At 42.5% G+C, this 11,099-nt stretch overlaps 1 pseudogene; it reads left to right on the forward strand.

The window, feature by feature from the left end:
- Positions 1–450: 450 nt before the first annotated feature.
- LOC129475424 (uncharacterized) lies at positions 451–5,248 on the forward strand (annotated as a pseudogene).
- Positions 5,249–11,099: the final 5,851 nt, after the last annotated feature.

The raw sequence follows: 11,099 nt of genomic DNA on the forward strand, positions 1-11,099 counted from the left end.
GCTCTTATCATGAGAGTGGCTGACCTGCAACAAAAGGTGCATGCACAGCCTTGCCAGGTGCCTACTGTTAAAGTGAGGGCATTGACTGGAAAAGAACGGGACCATGCAACTTGGAATGGGGACGTCTGGGAGGACCCTGATGAAGCTGGGGACACTGAGTTTGTAAACTCTGATGAAATTTTTTTTTGCCAGAAGCAGCAGCTTCCTCATCCCCAGTAGTAGTAACACCCCCTCTCCGACCCATGCTGCCATCAGCTTTTCCACCTTTGTCTGAGGAGATAAACCCTGCGCTGCCTGAGGTAACAGTGATAGCGTACCCTGAGGCAGTTGCCAGGAACGATAATGTTGATTCTCCTCAGGAGCCACCCCCAATACCCCTGTTTACTTCTAGACCTATAACTAGACTAAAGTCCAAGTGGGCCCCTAGAGGAGAGGTTGAGAGTGTGACCCATGAGGAGGTGTGCTACACTAGAAAAGAACTGCTTCAGTTTTCTAATTTATATAAACAGAAATCTAGAGAACAGGTATGGGAATGGATATTAAGCATGAGGGATAATGATGGAAGAAACATAGAGTTGGATCAGGCTGAATTTATTAATTTGGGCCCACTAAGTAGGGACTTTGCATTTAATGTTGCAGCTCAGGGAGTTAAAAAAGGTTCTAATAGTTCATTTGCTTGGTTAGCTGAAACGTGGATTAAAAGATGGCCCATTGTTGGCACATATACACCATGGAATACTATGCAGCCATAAAAAATGATGAGTTCATGTCTTTTGTAGGGACATGGATGAAGCTGGAAACCATCATTCTTAGCAAACTATCACAAGGACAAAAAACCAAACACTGCATGCTCTCACTCATAGGTGGGAATTGAACAGAGAGAACACTTGGACACAGGAAGGGGAATATCACACACCGAGGCCTGTTGTGGGGTCGGGGGAGGGGGGAGGGATAGCATTGGAGATATACCTAATGTAAATGACAAGTTAATGGGTGCAGCACACCAACATGGCACATGTATACATATGTAACAAACCTACACATTGTGCACATGTACCCTAGAACTTAAAGTATAATAATAAAAAAAAAAAAGATGGCCCATTGTGAGTGAGCTGGAAATGCCTGATCTCCCTTGGTTTAATGTAGAGGAAGGGATCCAAAGGCTGAGAGAGATTGGGATTGTGGAGTGGATTAGTCATGTTAGACCTACTCATCCAGCTGAGGGATCCAGAAGTTACACCCTTGACCAATACCTTGTGAAATAGATTTGTGAGGGCAGCACCTGCATCTTTGAAGAGCCCTGTAATTGCTCTTCTCTGTATGTCAGATCTAACAGCGGGAACCACAGTCACTCAACTACAAAATTTATATATAATGGGAATAATTGGATCCTGAGGTGGCAGGAGCCAAGTGGAGGCACTCCACTGTCAAAGGCAAGGTGGCCATAGCAACCGTAATGGACAGCAGAGACAAAGCAGCAATCAGAATAGTTTGACTCATGTAGAGGTCTGGCATCGGCTAATTAATCACAGTCTTCCTGGAAGTGAAATTGATAGGAAGCCTACTGCATTCCTACTTAATTTATACAAGCAGAAAACTTCTAGGTTGAATGGATAAAAGACTAATTTTAATTATAAAAACAGAGAATCACAGCCCCTCAATCAATTTCCAGACTTGACCAACTTTACAGACCCAGAATCCCTTGAATGAAGGGGAGGCTGGGTCCCCTTGAGGAAGGATCTCACTACACTACCGACAATTTATGCAGTGAATCTTTCTCCCATCCTTCCCCAAGGAGACTACTGGCCTTTTACCAGGGTAACTGTGCACTGGGGAAAGGGAAATGATCAGACATTTTGGGGACTACTGATCACTGGCTCTTTGCTGACATTGATTCCAGGGGACCCAAAATGTCATTGTGGTCCTCCAGTTAAAGTAGGGGCTATGGAGATCAGGTAATTAATGAAGTTTTAGCTCAGATCTGACTTATAGTGGGTCCAGTGTGTTCCCAGACTCATCCTGTGGTCGTTTCCCCAGTGCCAGAATGCATAATTGGCATAGACATACTTAGCAGCTGGTAGAACCCCCATATTGGCTCCTTGACTGGTAGGGTGAGGGCTAATTATGGTGAGAAAAGCCAAATGGAAGCCATTACAGCTGCCTCTACCTAGAAAAATAGTAAATCAAAAACAACATTGCATCCCTGGAGGGATTGTGGAGATTAGCGCCATCATCAAGGACTTGAAAGATGCAGGGGTGGTGATTCCCACCACATCCCCATTCAACTCTCCCATTTGGCCTGTGCAGAAGACAGATGGATCCTGGAGAATGGCAGTGGATTATCGTAAGCTTACCCAAGTGATGACTCCAATTGCAGCTGTTGTACCAGATGTGGTTTCATTGCTTAAGCAAATTAACACATATCCTGGTACCTGGTATGCAGCCATTGACTTGGCAAATGCCTTTTTTTCCATTTCTGTCCATAAGGCCCACCAGAAGCAATTTGCCTTCAGCTGGAAAGGCCAGCAATATACTTTTACTGTCCTACCTCAGGGGTATATTAACTCTCCGGCTCTGTGTCATAATCTTATTAAGAGAGACCTTGATCACTTTTTGCTTCTGCAAGATATCACACTGCTCCATTACATTGATGACATTATGCTGACTGGATCCAGTGAGCAAGAAGTACCAAACACACCGGACTTATCAGTGAGACATTTGCATGCCAGAGGATGGGAAATAAATCTGACTAGAATTCACAGACCTTCTACCTCAGTAAAATTTCTAGGAGTCCAGTGGTGTGGGGCCTGTTGAGATATTCCTCTAAGGTGAAGGATAAGTTGCTACATTTGGCCCCTCCTACAACCAAGAAAGAGGCCCAACACCTAGTGGGCCTATTTGGATTTTGGAGGGAACACACTCCTCATTTGGGTGTGTTACTCCAGCACATTTATCAAGTGACCTGAAAGGCTGCCAGTTTTGAGTGGGGTCCAGAACAGGAGAAGGCTCTGCAACAGGTCCAGGCTGCTGTGCAAGCTGCTCTGCCATTTGGGCCATATGACCCAGCAGATCCAACGATGCTTGAGATGTCAGTGGCAGATAAGGTTGCTGTTTGGAGCCTTTGGCAGGCCCCCATAGGTGAACCACAATGGAGGCCTCTAGGACTTTGGAGCAAGGCCCTTCCATTTTCTGCAGATAACTACTCTCCTTTTGAGAGACGGCTCTTGGCCTGTTACTGGGCTTTGATGGAAACTGAAGGTTTGACTATGGGTCCTCAAGTCACCATGCAACCTGAACTGCCTATCATGAACTGGGTGCTTTCTGATCCATCTAGATATTAAGTGGGTCATGCACAACAGCATTCCATCATCAAATTGAAGTGGTATATGTGTGATCAGGCTCAAGCAGGTCCTGAAGGCACTTGTTTAACTAAACAAGGAAGTGGCTCAAATGCCCATGGTCTCTACTCTTGCCACTCTGCCTTCTCTCTCCCAGCCTACACCAATGGCCTCATGGGGAGTTCCTTATGATCAGTTGACAGAGGAAGAGAAGACTAGGGCCTGGTTCACAGATGGTTCTGCATGATATGCAGGCACCACCCAAAAGTGGAGAGCTGCAGCACTACAACCCCTTTCTGGGACATCCCTGAAGGATAGCGGTGAAGGGAAATCTTCCCAGTGGGCAGAACTTTGAGCAGTGCACGTGGTTGTGCACTTTGCATGGAAGGAGAAATGGCCAGATGTGTGATTATATACTGATTAATGGGCATAGCCAATGGTTTGGCTGGATGGTCAGGAACTTGGAAGAAGCATGATTGGAAAATTGGTGACAAAGAAATCTGGGGAAGAGGTATGTGGATGGACTGCTCTGAGTGGTCAAAAACTGTGAAGATATTTGTATCCCATGTGAGTGTTCACCAACGAGTGATGTCAGCAGAGGAGGATTTTAATAATCAAGTGGACAGGATGACCAGTTCTGTGGACACCACTTAGCCTCTTTCCTCAGCCACCCCTGTCATCGCCCAATAGGCCCATGAACCAAGTGGCCATGGTGGCAGGGATGGAGGTTACGCATGGGCTCAGCAACGTGAACTTTCATTCACCAAGGCTGACCTGGCTACGGGCATTGCTGAGTGCCCAATTTGCCAGCAGCAGAGACCAACACTGAGCCCTCGATATGGCACCGTTCCTCAGGGTGATCAGCCAGCTACCTGGTAGCAGGTTGACTATGTCAGACCTCTTTCATCACGGAAAGGGCAGACATTTATCCTCACTGGAATAAACACTTACTCCATATATGGGTTTGCCTATCCTGCACACGATGCTTCTGCCAAGACTACCATCCGTGGACTCATGGAATGCCTTATCCACCATCATGGTATTCCACACAGCATGCCTCTGACTAAGGCACTCACTTTACAGCCAAAGATGTGTGAAAGTGAGCCCATGCTCATGGAATTCACTGGTCTTACCATGTTCGCCATCATCCTAAAGCAGCTGGATTGACAGAACAGTGGAATGGCCTTTTGAAGTCACAATTACAATGTCAACTAGGTGACAATACTTTGCAGGGCTAGGGCAAAGTTCTCCAGAAACCATGTATGCTCTGAATCAGCACCCAATATATGCTACTGTTTCTCCCATAGCCAGAATTCACAGGCCCAGGAATCAAGGGGTGGAAGTGGAAGTGGCACCACTCACCATCACCCGTAGTGATACACTAGCAAAATTTTTGCTTCCTGTTCCCACGACGTTCCGTTCTGCTAACCTAGAAGTCTTACTTCTAGAGGGAGGAACACTGCCACCAGGAGACCCAACAACAATTCCATTAAACTGGAAGTTAAGATTGCCACGTGGACACTTTGGGCTCCCCCTACCTTTAAGTCAACAAGCTAAGAAGGGAGTTTCAGTGTTGGCTGGGATGACTGACCTGGACTATCAAGATGAATTCAGTCTACTACTCCACAACGGAGGTAAGGAAGAGTAGGCATGGAATACAGGAGATCCATTAGGGCATCTTTTCCTCTGTGATTAAGGTCAATGGGAAACTATAACAGCCCAATACAGGCAGGACTACAAATGACCCAGACCCTTCAGGAATGAAGGTTTGGGTCACCCCACTAGGAGAAAAACCACAACCTACTGAGGTGCTTGCCGAAGGTAAAGGGAATACAGAATGAGTAGCAGAAGAAGGTACTCATCAATACCATCTATGACCACGTGACCAGCTGCAGAAATGAGGACTGTAATTATCATGAGTATTTCCTCCATCTTTTGCTAAAACCATGTTTGTGCATGCATACACTTGTACTAAGAAGATATCTTCATTTTATTTTCTTTCTCCTTTATCACGCGACATAAGATTTATTGACTTCACATCAGTATTTAAGCATTGTTAACTTTATGTATAGTATTTGGGTTGGGGATTGGTGGATTTCTGGTTATATGAAGGATAGTTGTATTATGTTAGGCTTAATTATGGCCTTATTATTGTCCTTATTTGAAGATTATGTATGATCTCAGGAGATGTGTATGGGTTCAAGTTGACAAAGGGTGCACTCCTGAGGCAGGAGCATCACTTGATCCTGGGAGGCAAAGGTTGCAGTGAGCCAAGATTGTGCTCTTGCACTCTGGGCAACAGAGCAAGACTCTGTCTCAAAAAAAAAAAAAAAATAGTGGTTGGAAACTTCTAAGAAGGAGGGTGACATGACCTGATTTACATTTATAAAGGATCATTCAGGCTGCTATTGTAGAAAAAAATGGATTGTAGGCACAAGAGTGACCATGTAGAGTGACCAGAGAGACGACCAGTTAGGAGGCTATTGGCTGTGGTCCAGGTTAGAGGTTATATGTACAAAAATTGTATGAGTATATACAACATACATACATGTAATCACATTCCGTACATATTTTCAAGATGGGGACAATTTGGTTTTCCTTGTGAGAGTAAGAATTGAAGAAAAGAGACATATGCTATCCCAAAAGAACATAATATCACTCAACTTTGAGTGAATCATGGCAATTAACCATCAGACTGAACAATTCTGAAGTGGTTTAGAAAGAAAGTCCTGAAGCAAACAGGCTTGAGGAGGGGATATTAAGATAGAGGTATGATCATGTTCTACAACGATATTTGATGATGCTGAGGATGATGGTGATAATGATGATAATGGATAGAGTTTGTAAATAGTGAGGTAATGATCTGGCAGTGGCTTACTGGAAAAAGCTACCCCTCATGTGAGAAAATGAAGAACATGAAGAATATGGTGAATACTCTCAATCCTGCCCAAACCTCAATTACTAAGAGTAAGATCATACCCATTCTCATTATTTTTTAAGTATGGAGCCATAGAGCTGGTAAGTCTTCTTACAGTGTAGGAAAGCGAAAATTAACAACAACAAAAATATGCTTGTTTTTAAGCTTCTTGCACTTTCCTAGCATGTGTGGTATTGTACTGCTGCCAGTTCAAAGATTTTGATACTTAGCAATTGCCTTTAGATTTGAAAGGTTCATTCATCAAACAAGGTTTAATCCCAGCTGTGAACCAACACTAAATTGAGTATTGTATAACATGCTTTATACACTTAAACAAGCACATGAGATCCTGGTCCCAAGATTAAAGATGAAGATGCAGAGCTAGCTGTGCATTCAAGAGCCCCGGGCAAGGCTAATTATGGCCTATTTTCACCTGGTTAGAAAGAGAAACATTTTGCTGGATTCAGGGTTCTAAGGACACAGGAAAAAGAAAACAAAGAGCTCCACACTGGCTCTTTGAATATCTTGAAATCATTATTTTAACAAAACTTATTTAGTGGACTTGAGCTTGGTGAATGGCACATACTGATGGGATTGGGGCAATTCCCTCCAGAGGGGTCATGCCCAAGCCCAATAGCACACTTAATTTACCAAGCCACTAGCAAACATCAGTAGAAGAATAAGGAAGACTGGAAGAAAAACTTGCAGCAGCAAAAAAAATAAAAAATGCTTTTAAAGTGTGTAATATATGTTGTATAATATTCATTTTAGCATTGGCTCACAGCTGAGATAAACCTTGACTAATGAATGAATCTTCTTTCTTAACTTTCTACAGATGCTTGCCCCATTGTCAAAAGTCTGTATGTTGGGAGACTGCTCTTTGAAAATATGGAAAAGTGGGTTGGTACTTGAAAGTAAAGCATGTATTCTTAACAAAACCTAAAGAATTATCAAATTGTCAGCACCCTCAGCCATTGAAAATGAGAACACCTTCCTCTGAAAAGATTGACCTTCTATCAGAAAATCCACCACCTGGTTGATGTCAATATGATGGTAGAAATGATAGAAAGCAGTAAGTCGCATGGGAAAAACAGCACAGGTTCTTAAAGCACAGAGCTCTGGGCTCTGATTCTGGCTCATTTAATAATTATTAGCAATATAACTTTACCCTTTCTGAGCCTGTTTTCTCATCTGTAAAATGGTAAAGACACAACAATTATAGGATTGTTCAAAGATTACAGGAGATATACATGTAATATGTTTAGTGTGTGATAATCATAATAGTATTTATTATACACCAAATGTATTGATTCATCTATGCATTCATTCATTCAAATATTTGAGTGATACGTAAGGGCCAGATACTCTTATTGGTGCTGGAGATGTACCAGTGGACAACTTTTCATAGTTACATTATTTGACTTAATTATCAGAATAATCCTGTGTAGTAGGTATTTATTATCCCCATTCTACAGAGAAAGAAAGAGGCTTAACGATCTTAAGTAACTTTAAATCACTTCAAAACAGTTTTCACCAGTGTTTGTGGACAACCAAATGATTGCTGGTCACAGAGCAAGTAATGGCAGGAGAGAGATTCCCACCGATCTCATCCTGACTCCAATACCATATTCTTCCCACTGTATACCACTTCAGTAACTGCTACTTTTCCTTCCCTTCTCCACAGTAGCTTAGCATATTTGGATAATATGATTGAAAAAGCAAACAAATGCCATGTTGAGGGTGTGGACCATGTATCAGATCCTGCTCAGAGGAGGTGCTGGTTGCAGGGCACTGTGTGCTAATGACAGAGTCCCTTGGGACAATACTGTGTTCTTCTCTGAACCTTTCCATTAGCGAGATCGTTCACAAACTATAACCGGTACTGACACAGGTGACCAGAATGGTGGGGTATGTGATATACATGGACTTGCTGCACCCCTGCAGGGAGTGTGATCAGCACACAGGCTCCAGCTGTCACCTCCTTCATGGTCCACCTCAATTGAAGAGCCAGTTGGTCTCAGGTAATGCCTACAAAAAGCAATGTGATGCAATAGAATGACTTTCTCAAGGCTGTCATCGTCTGATGACTGAGCAAAGTTGGTGAGGGGTGATAAGTTAAAAGGCCTGGCCATTTCAGCCTGTCTGGGAGCAACTGTGAAGGGCAACATTTGTTCCAGAGTTCCTCATTAGGTTGGCCAAGGTTTTTCAGGACTACACTACACATTGACTCCTCCATCAACTCAATCATGCTTCCTTTCAAAGGTGTTGGTCCATAAACAATATCCTGTACTCTAAACTCCATCTCTGTCTGCTTCCAGAACATGCAGCATGTGGAAAATAGTGCCAAGAATGATCATCATTAGAAGGTAATAAGATTGACCTTTGGAGATGGATCACTTACTGCCAGGCTGGCAGCGAGAAGCCCCTCACCAGTGACAGGTGGAACACAGACATCTCCTGGCCCAAAGTGTTGGTCCAATTGTTAAAACTTTCACCAAAATTGGGAGAGTCGTCCCACAGGAAGGAAGGTACTGATGGGAAAAATGTATCAGACTTTTATGGAGGAAGTAGTAGACACTACTAAACCTCAGGAGTCTACAGATGTAGTTCATCTAGTAAGAGTTAGTTCTCCATACCATTGCAGGAAGACAATACAGAATTCTCTACCCAAAAGATGACAGGTACCCACCTCGATATCTGCCTCATAACACTTCTCCTGGCAACTAGGCCTATGATTAGGGATAAGGTGAAGCATAACCCAGCTGGAAAGGTGTTGGGCTTGATGAGGGAGGAAAGGAATTATACCCCAAAGAAGTTCTAAGAACCAGTCAGCATGTCCCAGCACATGCTCAGGAAGGAACACATGAGACTGGATTCTGAGGGTGTTTGATAAAAGGGATGTATATCATAAAATTGGATACAGAGTCTATGGACTTGTGAGTGTTCTCCAGAGGTACAGGATTTAACATCCTGGTGAGGACTCCAAGATATAGTGTGAACTTCCAATGGAACAGCTCCTAAAAGCAGGGAAAAAGTGATGGCCCATACTGAATGAAGTTGAAATGCCAAAGCACATGGTGGAAAAAAAGATGTAAAGGCTCAGAGAAATAGGCATGGTAGAGGGATCTACTTTATACAGCTGAGAGAGACTCATCAGATGATTATGTTCCACAGGATGGATCTGGATACACACCATACACCAAGGCCATAAAGAACACTCTGATAAGAGAGGCACCAGCTTCACTTAAGAAGTTCAGTTATGTATCTGCTCTGCAGACTAGGGCTTATAGTAGGACAGTCAGCAAATAATTTAGCTTGCTGATAGCAATGTGTATGAGAAGATGCCAAAACTATAGAGGTCAAGTAGTGAAGCTTAAAAGCCACAAGGACACAATTGCCACAATGCCTGACGACGTTAGAGTGGTGGTCAATACAGTCTGATCTATAAGAATGTTATGGAGATGGCTAATAGAATATAAGATCTTACAGGCAAAATAGATGAGCATGGAACAAGAAATTAAGACTGGATGACTGGGACAATAAAAGAAGCAACTCCAATAAAAAAATGATTCCTGGCACAATTTCTAAACCTAAGCCAATTTTATGACCTGGATTAATGGGTTAAAGTGGCTGGATCCACAAGAGGAAGGTCTCTGCAAAATCATGGCAAGTATACACAATAATAGTTCCCTCAGTCCTTTCTCAAAGAGTATTACAGTCATTTACTCAGATATAGGTATGCTGGGGTAAAAGAATGCCTGGACATTTCAAGGAATCCTGGACCATGGGACTGAATTAACATTATTATCCAGAGATCAGAAAGGTCATTATCATCTCCCTGCTACAGTGAAAAAATAAAAGGGCTAGGTAATAATATAGATTCCTGGCCAGAGTCTAGCTTACAGTAGATCCACTAGATTTGTGGACACACTTGATGATCATTCCCACCTTGTCCAAATGTATAAGATTGACATATTTAGCAGTTCAAGCAATGGCCACGTTGGATCCTTGGACTGTGGAGCAAGAACCATCACAGTGAGGAAGGGCAGATGGGAGCATCTGAAACTGCCTCTTAATCAAGATAGTAATTAAAAAACAATCTTGCATCATGGAACAGGAAGGAAGATGACAGAAATTCGTGCCACCCTTAAAAATCTAACAAATGCAAGTGTGGTGGTCCCCATCAAATCTCCATTGAATTTACCAGTCTGGCCCTGCAGAAACCCAATGGTTCCTGAAGGGTAACTATAGACTACACCAAGTTTAACCAAGTAGTAGTTCTGAATCATAACCACTTTCCCAGATGTGGATCTTTTGTTTTGTTTTGTTGATTTTTGATTTTGCTTTAATAATTTTGTTTATTCATTTGTTAATTTTTTATTTAAAGTTTAGTGGGTACATAGCAGGTGTATGTATTTATGAGTTCATGAGATGTTTTAATACAGGTATGCAAAGTGTAATAATCACATCATGTAAAATGGAGTATCCATCCCCTCAGGTATTTATCCCGTGTTGTAGACAATTCAATTATACTCTTTTAGTTATTTTTAAATATACAGTTAAATTGTAATTGACTATAGTCATCCTGTTGTGCTGTCAAATAGTAGGTCTTATTCATTCTTCCAAACTACTTTTTGTACCCATTAATCATCTCCACCTCCCCCAACCCACCCACTACCCTTACCAGCCACTGGTAACCATCCTTCTGCTCTCTACCTTCATGAGTTCTATCGTTTTGATTTTTAGATCTCACAAATAAGTGAGAAAATGCAATATTTGTCCTTCTGTGCCAGGCTTATTTCACTTAGCATAATGACCTCCAATTCTATCCATGTTTTTGCAAA

The sequence above is a fragment of the Symphalangus syndactylus genome, chromosome X, assembly GCF_028878055.3.
Source record: "Symphalangus syndactylus isolate Jambi chromosome X, NHGRI_mSymSyn1-v2.1_pri, whole genome shotgun sequence".
In the NCBI taxonomy this organism is placed as follows: domain Eukaryota; kingdom Metazoa; phylum Chordata; class Mammalia; order Primates; family Hylobatidae; genus Symphalangus; species Symphalangus syndactylus.